The sequence below is a fragment of the Narcine bancroftii genome, chromosome 11, assembly GCF_036971445.1.
Source record: "Narcine bancroftii isolate sNarBan1 chromosome 11, sNarBan1.hap1, whole genome shotgun sequence".
In the NCBI taxonomy this organism is placed as follows: domain Eukaryota; kingdom Metazoa; phylum Chordata; class Chondrichthyes; order Torpediniformes; family Narcinidae; genus Narcine; species Narcine bancroftii.
In genome coordinates, this window is record NC_091479.1 from 47,968,254 (window position 1) to 47,986,801 (window position 18,548).

The following is an 18,548-nucleotide window of genomic DNA, read 5'->3' on the forward strand; positions in this document are numbered from 1 at the left end:
TAAATTGCTCAAGGTTGCTGTGCAAATTGAGAGGGAGTTTAAGATGGTGTATTGTGTGCTGGCCTTCAGGAGTCAGGGGATTGAGTTCAAGAACTGAGAGGTAACGCTGCAGATGTACAAAATTCTAGTCAGACCACACTTGGAATATTGTGTGCATTCCTGGGGCGAGAATACCAGTGGACGTCTAAATAAGGTAAGATGAGGGAACTTTAGACAAGATGTGAGGGGGATATTTTATTCACACAGAATGTAGTGGGTGGCTGGAATACATTGCCAGGGGTAGTAGTGGAGGCTGGTGCAAAAAAGGCATGAAAAAGATTTTAATATAGGGACAGGAATAAAAGAAAAACAGAAGGTACTGGTGAGAGGGAGGGAAGAGTAATATTGTTGTGGGGTAGGTTCAGATGGGTCAGCTGAAGGGACTCGACTGATCCATCCATGATTTGTCCAGCATCTTGCTGCCATGTCGTGGTGAACCAGGGTGTTGCCTGATGGAGACACGGTACTCTTAGCTCTGCAGATATAGATTGTGGTTTTCTCCATAACACACTTCCTCAGGTAAAGCAAAGGAAGGGAAAGGCCCTAGTGTGCAGGGGTATGGAGGGGGGTGATGGGGGAGGAGTTGGGGCCCTCCAAAGTCATCATGATCAGGCCTTGGAGACGGCATCTCTATCACTCGTATTTCTCTTCCCAGGAGAAGGACCGATCTTAGAGACAAGACACGAGTCCAGAAGAACATTGCATCCCAGCTGAACAGAGAACAGACAACATCATGATGGCCTGAACCCCTCCCCTTCTCTCTCTGGCCGTGCCAACTCCATTCACCACTTCTTCCATATCCCTTCACCCACTTCCCCTCCCATTTCTCCCCTACCTCTCCTCCATTCCAATCCCCTCCCACTCACCTTCCCCTTCACCTACCCTCACACCTATGCCCTAAACTTAGCCCTCCTCCCTTCACCTCCCCTTCCCCTCTCCTTTCGCCCTTCCTTTCGCCTCCTACCCTTCCCCTCCTCCCCTTCCCCTCCTCTACCCTTCCTACCCCTAACTTAGGGGAAGGAGGGATAGGGGAAGGGGGTAGGAGAAAGGGGGGTAGTGAGAGGGTAGGGGTAGGTAATGGGGTAGTGGTAGGGGGTGCGGGTATGGGGTAGGGTTAGGGGAAGGGGGTAGGTGTAGAGGATAGGGGTAGGGTTTAGCTTCGGGTTGGGGAAGGTGGGTAGAATTAAGATAAGGGTCAGGGACGGGTAGAGGTACAGTTAGGTTTAGGGCTAGGATGTGGGCTCGGGTTAGGTCGAGGTTTAGGGTTTGGTTTAGAGTTCGGGGAAGTGGGCTTGTGTTAAGTTTAGGGGAAGGGGGTAGGAGTAGGAGTTAGAGGTGGGGTGTGAGTTGGGGTTAGGGGAAGGAGGGTAAGATTAGGGTTGGGTTTAGGGGACAGCGTAGGGATAGGGTTAGAGGACAGGGTGGAAATAAGAGTTAGGGTTGGGGACGTGGTGTAGTGTTTAAGGGTATCGGTAGTGTTAACGTTAAGGTTAGGGATTGTTAGGGGTTAGGGTTAGGTTGGGGAGGGGAGCGTGGGCGGCGATCGGGGCACAGGAAATGGGGAGGTGATGAGGGAGGGGAATGGGCAGGGAAATGAAGAGGGGTACGGTGTAGAGGAAATGGGAGGTGAATGTAGGAAGGCAACTCTTCCCCCACATTATCCCTGCCTCCTCTCCTCCTTCCAGAGGAAGCCGGACCTCATTCCGGCCAGAACCTCCCTGTAGTTTCAGAGCCTCCGTTTCAGGAAGTGCCTTTGATGCTTGCCGCTGGACAGACATCTTGTCTCTTGATTCATTCTATACCATTGATATTAAATTTAAAAATGGTTTGGTCTTTTAAAGCTTGAACTCAAAAGGCTGGTCCAGATAGACAACACAGAAACAGGCCCTTCGGCCCCACTGTCCTGCTGGCTGTGCTGTTGTAATCAGTCCATATTCCTCTCCACCTTTTCATTCTTAGCTCCCATCAAGCTCATGTTGCCTTGTCAATCTCACGGCCTGTGGGAAGAAGCTATTTCCCTCCCTGGCTTCTCTGCTTTTATTCCTCCATATTTCCTTCCTGATGGCAGGGGAACAAAGATGCTCTTTGCTGGATATCTGGGAGTCTATTAACAGAGCCCATCCCTGCAAAAAATTCAGGGGTCCCTTGCCTTGAGGTTCCACCCATGTTGCCTCTCCCTCAGCACTCTCTCGTCAGAACACAATTGCACCCTCCTTCCCCTCCTCTCCCAGGTCTCAGTAACCCCCTGACAATTCCAGTCAGCTGCCATGTCTACACCCTGCCCCACCTGCTATCGAATGCCCTGCATCCTCCTTCCCCATTGGTTTCCTCCTGTTATCAAGCATCAGGATGGACCCCACCCTGTTGAAACTACCCGTATTCTCACTGATCTCTCTGCGCCTCTGCCCTCCATCCAGGGGTCTTGGTTATCTTGTGGTGATGGTGGAGAACAAAGTACCAACTCAAGGAGATGGGGAGCTGTAAGGAGACCCCCAGTTCCAGGAGACAGGGAGAACCACAGAGATGCCCAAGTCTGTCAACCCGGTAGAACCCGGTCATCAGGTGCAAGGAGCTCTTGGTACTGCTGCACGTGAGGCAGGTGTGGCCCATCCCCACACCTCCACCCTGTCAATTCCCAAAACACATTTCCTATTCATGTGGGGGTCCAAAATGGATAGAGTCTGGAGGACAATGTACGTCGTCAATCAATGGGGGAATAACCCTAACCAGCATGGCTATTGTGTATGGCTGTGCTTGGAAACAAAGTGCAAGGGCACCAAAAGCCGCTATGTGCTGAGGTTCTACCTGGCTCAGGTGTTGCGAAAGATTGGTCTGGCCCTGATGCCACACAATGTCCTAGTCAGCAGGACTTTGCCCCATCACCTTCATGGGAATGGTTGCATAGACAAACACTATTGACCACAGGGCCATCAGGCAGTGGTCAGCATGGAATTCCAGCTGACACAGAGACTAGGACTTGATGAGATATTGCAGGGTGGTCCCCTGAGCAGAGCATCCAGAGACAGACATCCAGAACTGCTGGAAGACCAGAAACTCAGTGAAAGTTGCCCTTTGCTCTGCCTGAAACCCAGATAAGAGAAGCAAACACGAGAAGCCCAAAGCAAAGGGAGGAATGTTTAGGGGCAATATAAGGGGTACTTGGTTTTACACAGAGTTGTGGGTGCCAGGAATGCCTTGCCAGGAGTGGTGATGAAGGCTGAAATATTAGCGGCATTTAAGGGCTTCTTGGACACATGAATGAAGGAAACATAGAAGATAGGAGCAGGAGTACGTCATTCGACCCTTTGAGCCTGCTCCGCCATTCAACGAGATCATGGCTGATCTTAAAGTTCAGGACCCCATCCCCACCTTCTCTCCGTAACCTTTAATACCCTTATACTGAAGAAATATATCTAATTCCCTCTTAAACATATTTAATAAACCTGCCTCTACTGCCCTCTGTGGCAATGAATTCTACAGATTCACCACTCTCTGGGTAAAGAAATTCCTCCTCATCTCGGTCCTAAATGGTTTGCCTATTATCCTCAAACCCTGGCCCCGGGTTCTGGATTTTCCCATCCTTGGAAACATCCCATCTGCATCCATTCTGTCCAGTCCTGCCAGAATTTTATATGTCTCTATGAGATCCCCTCTCAATCTTCTAAACTCCAGCGAGTACAATCCCAATTTGCGCAATCTTTCCTCATAAGTCATTCCTGCCATTCCAGGTATCAGCCTGGTGAATTGCCTCTGCACTCCCTCCATTGCAAGAATGGAGGGTTATGAAGGAGGAAGGGTCTATTTTTTATTTTGCGTGGAATTGATTGGTCAGAACAACATCGAGGTTCGAAGGGCATAACTGTTCGACGTTAACCTCCTGGTCTTTTAGCACATGGAGATGTGGGTGAGGGAACGCTGCCCACCGGCCTATTCCAGGTTTCTGAGAGATGCACTGAGGCTTGGTGCAGCCAACACGAGGGCGCTGTCGGGAAGGACTCTAATCCTCCGGGTCTTGAGGGGCGGAGACTAAGGGGAACCCCTTCAACCACAGAGTGCAGGGAGTAACCACAAGGTGTCAAAGTGGTGGAATGATGTTAAACAGAGAACGTGTGCAGTGAAGGGAATATAGGCATGCAACACGAGGATGAGAAAAGACGTGGAACAGTTGTCCTCTTGGTCAATAATTTTAGAATAAAGTTAATTTTGGGGTGAAAAAGAGAAAAGCCCGAACTCAGTCAACTTTGTTTCATGAGATACATTCTCCAATCCAGGAAAGCTCCTCTGTACCCGTTCAAATTTAACCCGAGGAAACTGTGTTCATGGTGGAAACCTCTGCAAACACACAACCGGACCTATGCACAGAGAGACAAATGATACACGTGCAGTCCCTCCCAAAAAAGAAATAAATTCTGTTGAATCAATCGTAGAGTCATGGAGTCTTTGTCTGAGCCGGTCATCCATCATTCTCCATTCTCACTGCTCGCAGGAAGAATCTGTTTCTGGGCCTGGTGCTACTGGCTCCGATATTCCTCGACCTCTTTCCCGACGAGAAGAGCTGCCAAATGCTGTGGGCAGGTGGAAGGGATCCTCTACGACGTTGACAATGAACCCGGTTTATCCCATTGATATTTGGGGAGGGTGGGTTGGGGTGAGAGAGTCCCCATGATCCTATCTGCCACTCGTAGTCCAGCCGATCATTTTAAAAAATATATTTATAAACTTAAAATCACAACAAATTCACACAATTAATAATAATGCTCATCGAATGTGTGGCATCTATAAAAGAAAGAATAAAGAAACCACCCCCCACACCCATCCCCAATATCCTAACCCCTCCCCTTCTCTCCTCAACAGAAGTGACTGCTACAGTGGTGACCTCAGCAGGACCCAGCCCTTCAGTTGGACGTGAAGATCACGGTCCAGGCGGCTCTTCAGATGGTTTGGTTGAAGCTGTCAATGTTCTGGATGTCGCAGCTACACGTGGGGTTCAAACAGGCCAAGGACCAGTTCCACCTCCAAGAGATCACCGCTGATGACATCCATTACTCCTCCACGATGTTCTTGCTCATCAGGACATGGCAGCAAGGCTCATCGACTTCTGACATCAGCCTCCCAAGAAAGGCAAATAGGATGCCCTCAAGGAGCTCTTAACCCGCACCTTCAGGCCACGCCTTCATCCTCCACCTCATTCTGTTCCTGCTCTCACTGTTGCATGGCCCAGACAGTCATCCCAACATGACTCCCTTCATGCTATTTCTTTTCAGCTCTCACCAAACGCCCTGGACCCACTTTTCAGGAACTTCCCTCTTCCTCCCTATGTCATTGGTATCTCCATGTACCACAACCTCTGGCCCACTTTAGGATGTCTTGTACACCAGCAGCAACACCCCAGACACTGGCACCAGGGAGGCACCACCTGGAAAAGGTCCAGGGTCCTAGTCCAACAGTCCTTTTCCTGAGCATCCAGGCAGCAGAGAAATATCAATGGTTTCTCAAAGCAAAATCCTCATTGCGGGGCCCACCAACAAGTTGAGGCACAAAGTTTTGTGGGTCTTTTAGGTTACTGGTGCCAACATATTCCCCATCTCACCCTGCCCCTCCATCTACTGTACAATGTTGCCCAGAAAAAAAAACTCTCAGCTTCATTGATGACCTGAACAACAAATGGCTTCTTAAATGGCAAAACACGCTGTTCAACACCACTGCCACTGACCACAAGCACCCCCCAACCCCTCAAAACTGGAAGACCCTTTGAATGACTTGTCTCTGCAATGAAGACAATGGCCTCGTGGAGCCTCGAGCAAAAGAGGCAAGGTCGCCGAGTCCCACACAGCTTCTGGTTCAATTCCCTCCTGGAAGCTGCCTCCCGCCACTCCCCATCTGAGTGTCAGATGCTCGCCTGCTCACCACAGAGAACCAGATGGCAGCAGAGACAGTCACACTCCAGCCACACCTCCCCAACATGTGATGGGTTAAATCTGCGGATGCCACTCACAGCGGACCGAAGAAGTGGTACATGGCAGACCGCACAGCGGCCGGGCCCGAAGGGCTGAGCCACTTGCAAGAACAGATCATGTCCTGTCCGAAAGTGACAGCCTCCCACTTGAATGACCCCGAGAAGAGCTTGGCACCATGGCCTGGGGCAAACCGTTCAACACCCTCGATGCTGGACAGCAGGAAAAAGCTTGGTTTACTGACGGCTCCGGCTGGTGGATGTGCGAAAAACAACGGTGTAAAGTGGGAGCGCTCCAGCCCACCACAGATAAAGTACTGACACAAGAGGGTGAGGTGGAGGGGAGAGCCAACTGTCCAAGCTGGCAGCTGTGGCACTGATCCGAAAAGGGACAACCAGGCGGGCCCAGGAGCCTCTTTTCCGATCAGTGCAACAGGATTTCTGGGCTGTGCCAAACAGCACGTCAGTGTGGATGGGTCGGCGTCAGGAGACAGGGAGGCAGGTCCATGGCTGCCTGCTCTGAGGACAACAGCACTGGCAGATCTTCTGAGAGGTGGAACAACAAAAGAATAGTCAGGGTCCACCACGTGGATGGACACACCTCCAGGAAAACCGCTGAAGCTGACGCGATGCCACTGTGGACTGAGCTGCTCAAATATGCTCTGCCACTTTTTTCCCCAAGCAGAGAGACCCCGGAGCCTTGGCAGCATTGGTGCATCATAAATGTGGGCATATGGGGGCACTATGATGGCCAGAGGATCTGGGGGTCTCATGATGTTGCAAGAACTGTGATGGCCAAATGCCCTATTTGTCAGCAATTAAAACCAAGGGCCACATTCGCTGGGGTTCGGGAGCTGACCAAGTCTGATAAATTGACCATATCAGGCCTCTCCCCTGCCAAAATAAAAAGTGATATGATCTCATGATGGTCAGCACATACTCGGATGTCCTGCCAGTGGGCCGACCAAGCACCATTTAAGCGTGCTCGATATGTGGAATACCCTATCGGGTAACGTCTGACCAGCAATGGGTGGTGATGCCAAGTATTTGGGGCCACCTGCATATCCCCTACCACCCACAGGCATCCAAAATCAATGAGTGAATGAATGACCTGTTCAAGGTATCGTACGTGACAAGTTGATTGTCAAGTTTTCTATCCATGAGTGGTTGCAAGTGTATCGATTAATCCGGCGAGTTTGTGTCTGTGTGTATCTTTTATTCCTCGTGCGACTTCACTACATGTGTCAATAAAAGACAACTGTGTTCAAATTCGCCACCCTTGGGACCCCTCGAATCAGTTTCACACACATAATAATTGGTGCAGTGAGCAGGGTCCTTCGAGTTCCGACTGAACACAGCTGCAGTGGAGATGCTTTGGAATCGGTGCAGGAAATCGAGTGCAGGCAGGGAGAACAAGATCTGTGCGTGGACTGACGAGAGTGCAGGGTTAGGAAGCTTGGCAAGCATGCTGGCGGATCACCGCAAACTGGTAGACTGGTCCAAGCTCCTGGATCCACATCTTGAGAAAATAGGTCACCACGTGTTGTCCCACTTCAAGAAATTGGGGTTCCCAAAATCTAAGGGGAATCAGAGGGTGCCTTTTGGCTGCCAGTGTTTCTCCTTAGAAACCAATGTGAGATCATAGAAAGGAAAGATTTGGAGAGGGCCCAGGAAAATAAGGAGATAAAGGTGGTCCAGCAGCGCTGCTGTGCACTGCAGGAGGCAGTACAGACTCCCCCAACCTGAGCCACTGATGTCGAGATGAGAGGGACAGAGGTAGCCAACAGGCATGCCGATCAAGGTCTGACTCCCCCCCCACACCCCAAGTGAGTGAGTTTGTACTGGCCATGGAGCGATTAGCTGAGGCCATGTGCCAGGATTCAGGCATTAAAGGTTTCAGAACAGGCCAGGAAGAGCATGAAATCAATTTATTTGCAGAAGTTGTTCTGATATATCTGACAGACCTGACACACTCATTGCCCAAGTTGTGCTCCACCTTGGAGGACTATGGGGAGATCTCTGGGTATAAGTTCTTTTGGGATATGTGCAAAATCATGTCACTTAGGAAGAGGGATTAGAGCCAATGTCAAGAAAATAGTCAACAAATGTGGCGGCAAAATGGCATCAAATATCTAGGAGTTAGAATAGATAACAACGAGTAATTTAGACCAGCTGAATTATTCTCCCCTTGCTTGGGGAAATTGAGGAGGATTTAAATGGTTGGATGTCCCTGCCCATTACACTAGTGGTGTGACAGAGAGGGGAGGTGTTACAGAGGGGGGAGATGATGACACAGAGGGGGTGATGATGTCACTGCATGGGGCAGCCATAGCTGAGTCGTGCCATGGCACAGCAACATGAGAAAGATGCCTCTCCTGGAAGGGGATTCTAGCCCGCGTGTCGGAGTAGGATGCTGTCTCATCCCAGGGACCCTCTGATCAACAGGGTTGAGTTTGGAACCACCCTGCGCCCATGGGTGAGATAAAGAGCCTGTTACAGGCTCCCCTACAGGGACAGAGCCTCCTCTGGCACCATCCTTCACCCAGTGTGGGCGGAGAGAATGGAGGCTGCATTTAATCCCCTCTCCCCATCCTGAGTGCAGGGCACTTTATGAGGCAGCTGGAGGGGACTGGGGAGGGGAGAACAATGGCATGTGAGGGGATACAGGGATGGGGTCTGTAGGATTGGAGGGGAGAATGAAGGAACGGGGTTGCACCACAGGCTAATGTCAAGGGAGATTGGATCAGAGGTAGGGGACATAGGGTTGAGCTTGGGGGATGGGGTGCGAGGGGACGGAAAGCACTGGGGAAACCATGGGTGTGTTGTTGGGTGGGGGATGAGAGTGTGGTAGAGGAATCGGGGCAGGGGAGAGTGTGAGGTGTCTGAGGGAGAAGAGAAGTTGCGAGGGGGATGGAAGGCAGACCTTTCATCAGAAATGGGACAGAGCTCCCTCTCCACCTGGAATGGGATCTGTCCACTGAGAGACAGGACCGCTCCTCCACCCGCACCCCCACCCCCGTGGTTACAAGATCCCTTCAACCCCACACCCCCCCAACTGGGATAGGATTCTTTCCCCAGTGGACCTGGATCAAGGTGCTAGAAAGTGTTTCTGCTGCGGTGGTCCCAGCAGAGTTGAGCGGTGAAGAGTGGGGCTCTCTCCGCACCACCTGCTCCCTCAGGCGACGAGGTCTCGCTTGCATCATGGAAGATCACGGTGTTGCTAAGCTTCTGGGAATGTGGAGGGCTTCTGCTAAACCTGTGGTAGGGTTCAGAGTGGTTCATCTCCCCGGGACGTGCTGAAGGTCAAGGATGACCCGATCCTCTCATGGAGGGAGGGTTGTAGACAGAGTGATCGGCTGCGGAGCTGGCTTCAGTCTGAGGAGAGTGATCAAAGAGGGACCTGGGGTGGCAATATTTCTACTGAGAGGCTGAAACGAACCACCAGAGGATTAATTCTGACATTTAGGTGACCCTTGGAAGGGAGTTAGAGGGAGGGGTAGAGACTAACTTGGACAGCAAGGCTGGGTTGGGATAAATGACCTGTTGTGTACCCTCTGGGTGTGTAAATGCTGCTGCTTCTGCCCCAGAGGACATGGCAATAAGGTTACAACAGAGGTGGCCACACCGGGTCACGGACCCAACGTCCCCAAGGTGGTGTCCTGCACAGATGATAAAATCATCGACAATGGATCTTTTGGTGTGGTGTACCAGGCAAGGCTGGTGGACTCCGGAGAGCTGATTGCCATCAAGAAGATCTTGCAAGACAAGAGATTCAAGGTGAGGGGGAGGAGCAGTTGTGTGGAAATGGAAAACCCTGATATTTAACTTTAGGGCCTACAGCACGTTCACAGGCCCTTGCGACACATGAGCCCGTTTCACACAATTACACCCAATTGACAAACACCCCAAACACATTTTTGAAGGGTGGGTGGAAAGAGGAGCATCTGACAGAGACGAAAGCAGCCATGGGGTTTGGAAACAGAGAAAGTCACACAAACCCACAACAGCACCCCCCCTCCCCACACACAACCCCCCACCCCACACACACACACACACACACACACACACACACACACACACACACACACACATCAGAGATTTTCTGCAAATTAATTGTTTTGTAGAAGCTGGTAAAACAATCATAAAAACTGAAATGATACTTCATTGAACCCCCTGACGAGCCCCCACTCCAGCAACACGAAAAGTCCCTCCCACTGACTCTCGAAAAGTCCCCCACTTCGGCCTCCCTAGGAGTTCCCCACCTCTGACCTCTTGACGAATCTCCTCACCGCCTCCCCCCTCAACTTGGACAAGTCGCCCCTCAGGGCCCCGACCCATCGCCCAGCCTTGCTGATGTTCCTCTCTCGCCATAGAACCGCAAACTGCAGATCGTGCGAAAGTTGGATCACACCATCATCGTCCCTCTTCTCAACTTCTACTCCTCTGTAGTCAAGGTAAGATCCACCTGCACCCACCCCACCCCCACTCTGATGCATATCATTTGCTGCTTCCTTCCCCATTCCTTCAATCGATCTGTCTCGCTGCAGCCTCTCTGTTGCCTCCATCCTGCCCCTCTGACCAGTGCCGACTCCTTGACGCTGTCTGCCCTGCTCCTCACCCATTAACTCATGACCTCTTGCCATTTCAACTCCAGACAGCAGCAGCCAAGACCACAAGACAAGGTCGCCAAATTCGGCCACTCAGCCCCTCCAGTCTGTTTCCCTAATTCATTTCACGAATGTATTTTCCCCCATAACTCACTTCCCCAGAACCTTTTGGTGCGCTTCCAAATCAACGCCTGCTGTGAATCGTCCCAACAACTCAGCCTCCACATGTTCGACCCCAGCCAACACCCGGCTGCAAACATTTCTCATCTCAAAACGTCAATGGTTTTCTCTCCCGGTGAATCCTTGCCGCACGAGGGAGGGCGGTCAGAGCTGCACATTTTGTGCAGTCTCACCAGAAGCCGAATGATGGGGCAGCGGACGGGTCCACTACGGCCTGTTGACGCTCTGCTCGCTGAGCCCTTGGATTCATGCCATGTTGTGTTGAGCAGTGGGGGCATCAGGCCTACAGAGAGCAGGAGGGGCTGGCACTCCAGTTGGGAGAGGCACTGGGTGTTGGAGGGTAAATCCAGCTGACATGTTTGTATTGTGTCCAAGAGAAAGAGGAGGTTTATTTGAATCTGCGTCTGGACTATGTTCCCGAGACGGTTCACTGCATGGCCCAGCACTTCAACAAGGCCAAGCAGCCCATTCCCATGATCTACATCAAGGTGGTTGTGGGTCTGGGTGGTCAAGTTGTCCACTGGGGCAAGCTTGGATGGTGGGGTTGGAGGATATGAAGGAGTTTACTGGCTGAGTCTCGCTGGGGACTGGATATCGATGAAGGGTGCATGAGGGTCTCAATGGGTATTGGTGAGGAGAGAAAGGGTAGTGAGGGGAGAGGGGTGGAGAGGATGATGAGGATGGATGTTGATTGGCAGGGAGGGGCCCTTCACCCACCTCCCCTTACCCTCAGGATCCAGACCCGGCCAGTGTGGAGGCAGAGTGGGTCATGTTATATCGTTGTGTTGCCAGATGTTCATGTACCAGCTGTAGCAGAGCATGGCCTACTTCCATCCTCAGGGGGTTTTCCATTGAGACATCAAGCCCCAAAAGATGCTGGTAGATCCCAAGATGGCCTTCTTATTGCTCCTTTATTTCGGCAGGTAGATCCAACCGTGTCTTCCCGTTCACCACCTCAACGCGGTCCTGATCCCTCTCCCCAACACGGCCTTGTCCCCTCCCCACCAGCTCTCATCCCTCCCTCACCAGCTCTCTCTCCTCCTCCCTCTCCCAACTTGCCCCTTCCACAGCTTAATAACTTATTCTAAATAAGATTGTGGGGGGCTTAGATGGAATGAACAGCCAGAAACCTTTCCTAAAGTGTCAGGTGCAAATCTCAGAGAGCATCCGCTTCAGGTGAGGGGAGATTTTTTTTATGCAGAGAGTTGTGAGAACTTTGAATGCGTCATCGGAGAAAGTGGGAGTGGTTGGTAGAATAGGTACATATAAAAGTCTCTGAGACGAGCATGTGGATGTAAGGGAACAGAAGTTTTACATGATAGAGGAATTTGGGGATATGGCGAGAAGGCAGGGTAGGTCGAGTTAGGTCATAAATTAGATCAGCCATGATCGTATTGAATGGCGAAGCAGGCTCGATAGGCCATTTTTGTCCTACTCCTGTTCCCACTTCCTATGTTCCTATGGGTGTGGTACAGGTAAAGGTTGTGGAGAACATTTACAAAGGTCAGTTCAGCCTTTATGGGCCAAAGGGCCTGTACTGGGCAGCAATGCTTGATGTTCTAATGGATGCGGAAGCTCTGGGAAGGGGTAAGGGAGGGACTGGCCAGGAAGTCTGCAGATGCTGGGGCCGAGGGCAATGCCCAAACATGCTGGGCAAACTCATGGATAGTTTTGTGAGGAGCAGGTCCTGCTTCACGAGTCAAATTGAGTATTTCGAGGAGGTGTCAAAGGAAATAGAAGAAGGTCAAGGTCTGTATGTGCAGCACGAGGATTTTAGTAAGGTGCTTGACAAGGTCCCCACGGTGGCCTCATTCAGAATGTCCGGAGGCATGGGATCCATGGAGCCTTGGCTGTGTGGATTCAGAATTGGCTTGTCTGCAGAAAACAGAGGGGAGTAGTAGATGGAACAATGACGAGTGGCTCTCCAAATGGATCTGCTCTGGGACCCCTGCTCTTTGTGATTTTTTGTTATGATGATGGGAGTGGAAGGGTGGGTAAGTCAGGTGATGACACAGAGGTAGAGATGTTGTAGACAGTGAAGAAGGTTGTCATAGGTCATCCAGTTTGCAGAGAAGTGACAGATGGAGTTCAAATCTGTAAATCAGATGTACTTAAATAAGCAACTGGTCCAGGTTTATTTCCAGAGTAATTTTCAAGGGCACGAATAACAGTTATTCCAAAGAAGGTTTGAAACCCATTAAAAGTAGCTTCATATAGACCAATATCTTTATTGAATGCGGATTACAAGAATGTGTGGGCAGAGCACTTGGTTAATGGCAGGATTATGAACAGTGTGCAGGACAGAGAAATATTTCGATCCTGCTCTATAAATCACTCAAGGTTGCTGTGCAAATTGAGAGGGAGTTTAAGATGGTTTATTGTGTGCTGGCCTTCAGGAGTCAGGGGATTGAGTTCAAGAACCGAGAGGTTCGTTGCAGATGTATAAAATTCTAGTCAGACCACACTTGGAATATTGTGTGCATTCGTAGGGCAAGAATACCAGAGGATGTCTAAATAAGGTGAGCTGAGGGAACTTTAGGCAAGACGTGAGGGATACATTTTATTTACACAGAATGTAGTGGGTGGCTGGAATGCATTGCCGGGGTAGTAGCGGAGGCTCGTCCAAAAAAGGCACGAAAAGGTTTTAATATGGACAGCAATAAAAGAAAAATGGAGGGTACTGGTGTGAGTGAGGGGAGGGTAACATTGTTGTGGGGTAGGTTCAGATGGATCAGCTGAACGGTCTCGACTGATCCATCCATGATTGTCTAACATCTTGCTGCCATATCGTGGAGAACCCGGGTGTTGCCTGATGGACACACGTTGCTCTGAGCTCTGCAGAGAGAGATCGTGGTTTTCGCCAAAACACACTTCCTCAGGTAAAGCAGAGGAAGGGGAAAGGCTCCAGTGTTCAGGGGTAGGGGGGATGATGGGGGAAGAATTGGGACTCTCCAAAGTCATTGTGATCAGGCCTCAGAGACAGTATCTCTATCGCTTATATTTCTCTTCCCAGGAGAAGGAGCGATCTCAGAGACAAGACACGAGTCCAGAAGAACCTCGCATCCCAGCTGAACAGAGGGCAGACAACATCATGATGGCCTGAATCCCTCCCCTTCTTCTCCCTCTGGCCCTGCCAACCCCATTCCCTGCCTTTTCCATGTCCCTTCACCCATTTCTCCTCTAACCCTCCTCCATCCCAACCCCCTCCCGCTCACCTTCCCCTTCCCCTGCCCTCACACCTATGCCCTAATCCCAGCCCTCCACCCTTCACCTCCCCCTTCCCCTCTCCCCTTCCCTTCCCCTTACCCCCTCCCCTTCCCCTCCCCCTTCCCCTCCCCTAACCCTCCCCCTTCCCCTCCCCTTCTCCTCCTCCCCTTCCCCTCCCCCTTCCCTTTCCCCTTCCTACCCCTAACCTAGGGGAAGGAGGGGGAGGGGAAGGGGGTAGGAGAAAGGGGGTAGTGGAAGGGGGTAAGGGTAGGGATTGTGGTAAGGGGTAGGGTAGGGGGTAGTGGTAGGGGGTGCGGGTAAGGGAAAGGGGTAGGAGGTAGGGTTAGGGGAAGTGGGTAGGTTGTAAGGGATAGGGTAGGGGTAGTGGAAGGGGGTGCGGGTATGAGGAAGGTGTAGGAGGTAGGCTTAGGGGAAGGGGGTAGGTTGTAAGGGATAGGGTAGGGGATAGTTGTAAGGGGTGTTGGTATGGGGAAGGGGTAGGAGGTAGGGTTAGAGGAAGGGGGTAGTTGTAGGGGGTGTGGGTATGGGGAAGGGGTAGGAGGTAGGGTTAGGGGAAGGGGGTAGGTTGTAAGGGATAGGAGTAGGGTTTAGTTTAGGGTTGGCGAAGTTTGGTATAGTTAGGGTTAGGGTTAGGAGCATTGTAGAGGTAGCATTAGGGTTAGTGTTCGGAGACATGGGGTAGGGCTATATCTTGGTTTATTGTTAGGTTTATAGTTCGGGGAAGTGGGCTTGTGTTAGGTATAGGGGAAGGGGGTAGGAGCAGGGGGTAGAGGAGGAGTGAGGTTTGGGATTAGGGTATGGTGGGTAGCATTAAGGTTGGGGTTAGGGGGCGGCATAGGCGTAGGGATAAAGTTAGGGTTAGTGGACAGGGTGGGGGTAGAGTTAGGGGACGTGGAGTGGTGGTAGGGGGTATCGGTAGTGTTAAGGTTAGGTTTAGGATTTTGTTAGGGGTTAGGGTGAGGAGTAGGAGGAAGGGAAGGGGGAGGGGAATGGGGGAGGCGAGCGGGGGACGGGAACTGGGGAAGGGAAGGGGAGGGTATGTGGGAGGGGAACGGGCAGTGGAAAGGGGAGGGGAACGGGGTAGAGGAAAGGGGAGGTGAACGGTGGACGGCATCCCTAGCCCCTCCCCTCCCCTTCCCTTCCCCCGCAATTCCCCTGCCTCTCCTCTCCTCCTTCCAGAAGAAGCTGGGCCTCTTTCCGTCCAGAACCTCCCTGTGGTTTCAGAGCCTCCGTTTCAGGAAGTGCTTTCGACGCTTGCTGCTGGACAGACATCTTGTCTCTTGATTCATTCTGTACCGTTAATATTAAAATTAAAAATGATTGGGTTTTTTGAAGCTTGAACTCAAACGGCTGGTCCAGATAGACAAAACAGAAACAGGCCCTTCAGCCCCTCTCTCCTGCTAGCTGAGCTGTTGTAATCAGTCCATATTCCTCTAACCCTTTTCATTCTTAGCTCCCATCCAGCTCATGTTGCCTTGTCAATCGCACGGCCTGTGGGAAGAAGCTATTTCCCTCCCTGGCTGCTCTGCTTTTATTCCTCCATATCTCCTTCCTGATGGCAGGGGGACAAAGATGCTCTGTGCTGGATAACTATGAGTCTATTTACAGAGCCCATCCCAGCAAACAATCAGGGGACCGTTGCCTTGAGGTGGCACCCATGTTGCCTCTCCCTCAGCACTCTCAGAACACAACTGCACCCTCCTTCCCCTCCTTTCCCAGGTCTCAGTAACCCGCTGACAATTCCAGTCAACTGCCATGTCTATACCCTGCCCCACCTAAACCGATGGATCGAATAGCGCCTTCTCCCCTCAAGAGTTCGAGGAATCCACTCTCTTGCAATGTCCTGCTATCGAATGCCCTGCATCCTCCTTCCCACTTGGTTCCTCCTGTTATCAGGCGCCTGGATGGACCCCACCCTGTTGAAACTACCCGTGTTCTCACTGATCTCTCTGCGCCTCTGCCCTCCATCCAGGGGTCTTGGATTTCTTGTGGGGGTGGTGGAGAACAAAGCACCAACTTAAGGAGATGGGGAGCAGTACAAAGACCCCCAGGTCCAGGAGACAGGGAGAACCACAGAGATGCCCATCTCTGTCATTCGGGTAAAACGTGATTATCAGGTGCAATGTGCAAGGAACTTTCGGTCCTGCTGCACGTGGACCAGGTTTGGCCCATCCCCACACCACCACCCTGTCAATTCCCAAAACAAATTTCCTATTCATGTGGGGGTCCAAAATGGATAGAGTCTGGAGAAGGACCGTGTACATCGTCAATCAATGGGGACAAGGGTGTAACCAGCATGGCCATAACTGTGTGTGGCTGTGCTTGCAACCAAAGTGCAAGGGCACCAAATGCTGCTATGTGCTGAGGTTCTACCTGGCTCAGGTGTTGAGAAAGATTGGCCTGGCCCTGGTGCTGCACAATGTTCCAGTCAGCAGGACTTTGCCCCTTTACCTTCCTGGGAACGGTTTCATAGACAAACACTTTTGACCACAAGGCTGTCAGGCAGTGGTCAGCAGCAAAATGCTGACACAGAGACTCTAGGACTAGATGGGATACTGCGGGGTGGTCCACGGAGCAGAGCATCCAGAGACAGACATCCAGAACTGCTGGAAGACCAGAAACTCGGTGAAAGATGCCCTTCAGTTTGTCTGAAACCCAGATGGGAGTAGCAAACACTAGAAGACATCTGTCTAAAGCAAAGGGAGGAAGATTTAGGGGAGATATCAGGGGTATTTTCTTTTATCCAGAGTTGTGGGTGTCAAGAATGCATTGCCAGGAGTAGTGATGAAGCCCAAAACATTAGGGGCATTTTAGGGGTCCGACGCCTCGTCGGAGGTACTGTCCCTCCTTCAGTTACTGCTGAGGTTTCCCTGGGGTCGACCCCTCTCTTCCCGGCACTTCGTCGGAGGTGCTGTCCCTCCTTCGGTTACCGCCGAGGTTTCCCTGGGGTCTATCCTAGAGTCCCACGACAGGGTCCTCACGCCACGACAAAAGCTCTATACCTGATCTATTACGTTAGGTTTTTTTATCCTAACAGGTATATCCCGTTACACCTGTTACCCAATCCCCACACCACAATCGTAAGTCGTCACTTACCGGTGTCTTCTCGGGGATTGAACCGTCACCCTTCTCCTCTCCGTCTTGTCGTGTCACCTTGTCCGGATACCACTCGCTCAAGCCGCCCGAAGCAACGAGCAAGGGACTAGGAGCCGCTGAACTCAGCGGGGTGCACCACCTCCGATGTCCCTCTTCTCGCCTCCCCTCACGGCTGGAGTGTAGATCCCGGACGAGCCCCCATTTGTCAGAAATAAAACTTCTCACACATGAGTCTCTTTAAAACTGATGACACGACAAGCTTTATTTACAAGTCTGCAGAGTTGGACTCAACTGGCTTCTCACCAGTTAAGCCCCGATACATACAGTGCATTGATTTTTATACCCTTGTTGTTTGCCCTTCCCCTACTTATTAATACTGTTTTAACTGGTTAGTATTGCAAAAGCATTCTAAGTACAACTGCATTTTTAATTATCACGTTCGTTACGTACGCTGCGAACTCTACATACACTAAATTCTGTTTCTCACCCTTCTTATCAATCTTTTGTCTCCTGCATGTCTCTCACTATGACCATGGAAAGATATGTTTAAAAAAACATATCCAGCTGAACCTTTTGTCCTTGGTTGCTAGTAAGCTCCCTGTCCATTCTGGCTTCCCTTTTTATGATTAATCATCACATTTTAACTTAAGCTATTTTAACCTAAATTCTCTATATATAACATTAGTTACATTGAGGGTCTGAGACCAAGGAGGATATTCTCCAACAGCAGAGGGTGGCAGTAACCACAAGATGTCAAAGTGGTGGCAATGAAGCTAAACAGAGACCGTCTAATGTGACTGTGCGCCTGGCTGCGGGAATTTGGACTTACTATATAAACCTTGCTAAGTGCTAGTTCAGGTTGGAAACGTTCGACTTCCTTGGGGGTCAAATCAACAGGCACAGAACTAAACCCTGCTTGAAAAGGTAGAGTTTGTTAAGTGCTTCCTCAAACCCCACATAATGAAGGGGCTGCAAGAATTCACTGGTACGATTAATTTTTATCACCGATTCATACCGGTAGTGGCCGACATCATTTTTTTGTTTTTAAACTTTATTTAAGATTTTATAACATGAATAACATATAGAATTACATTTAAAAAAATAAGAACAAAATAATAAAATTATAATACAGTATCAGTAATCTAAATAAACTATACCCTCCCCAATAATTATTACACATTATTAACCCAACTCAAATAAGTCCAACCCCCCCTTCCCCCCAAAATAAAGAGTGAAGAATTAATAAAGTTAATAATATATGTGAGAAAAAAACCCACTTACAAAAAAAAACAAAAACATAACCGATTAAAATACTAACAAAATGAAAAGTAATTAATACTAAGATATCAGACTTAAAAAACATATTTAAATCAAACTTAAATGCATATATTTAACAGAGTTAAGATGAAACATATAATTAACTCAAACTTAATATAAAAAATTAG

The 18,548-nt window shown here is 50.3% G+C and overlaps 1 long non-coding RNA gene across 1 annotated transcript; it reads left to right on the top strand.

Moving 5' to 3' along the window:
• The first annotated feature begins 8,345 nt into the window (after positions 1 to 8,345).
• Positions 8,346 to 10,710, top strand: LOC138745344 (uncharacterized). Its single transcript, XR_011346196.1, has 3 exons — positions 8,346 to 8,468; positions 9,580 to 9,769; positions 10,366 to 10,710. It is a non-coding gene; the product is annotated as an uncharacterized lncRNA (long non-coding RNA).
• The last annotated feature ends 7,838 nt before the right edge of the window (positions 10,711 to 18,548 follow it).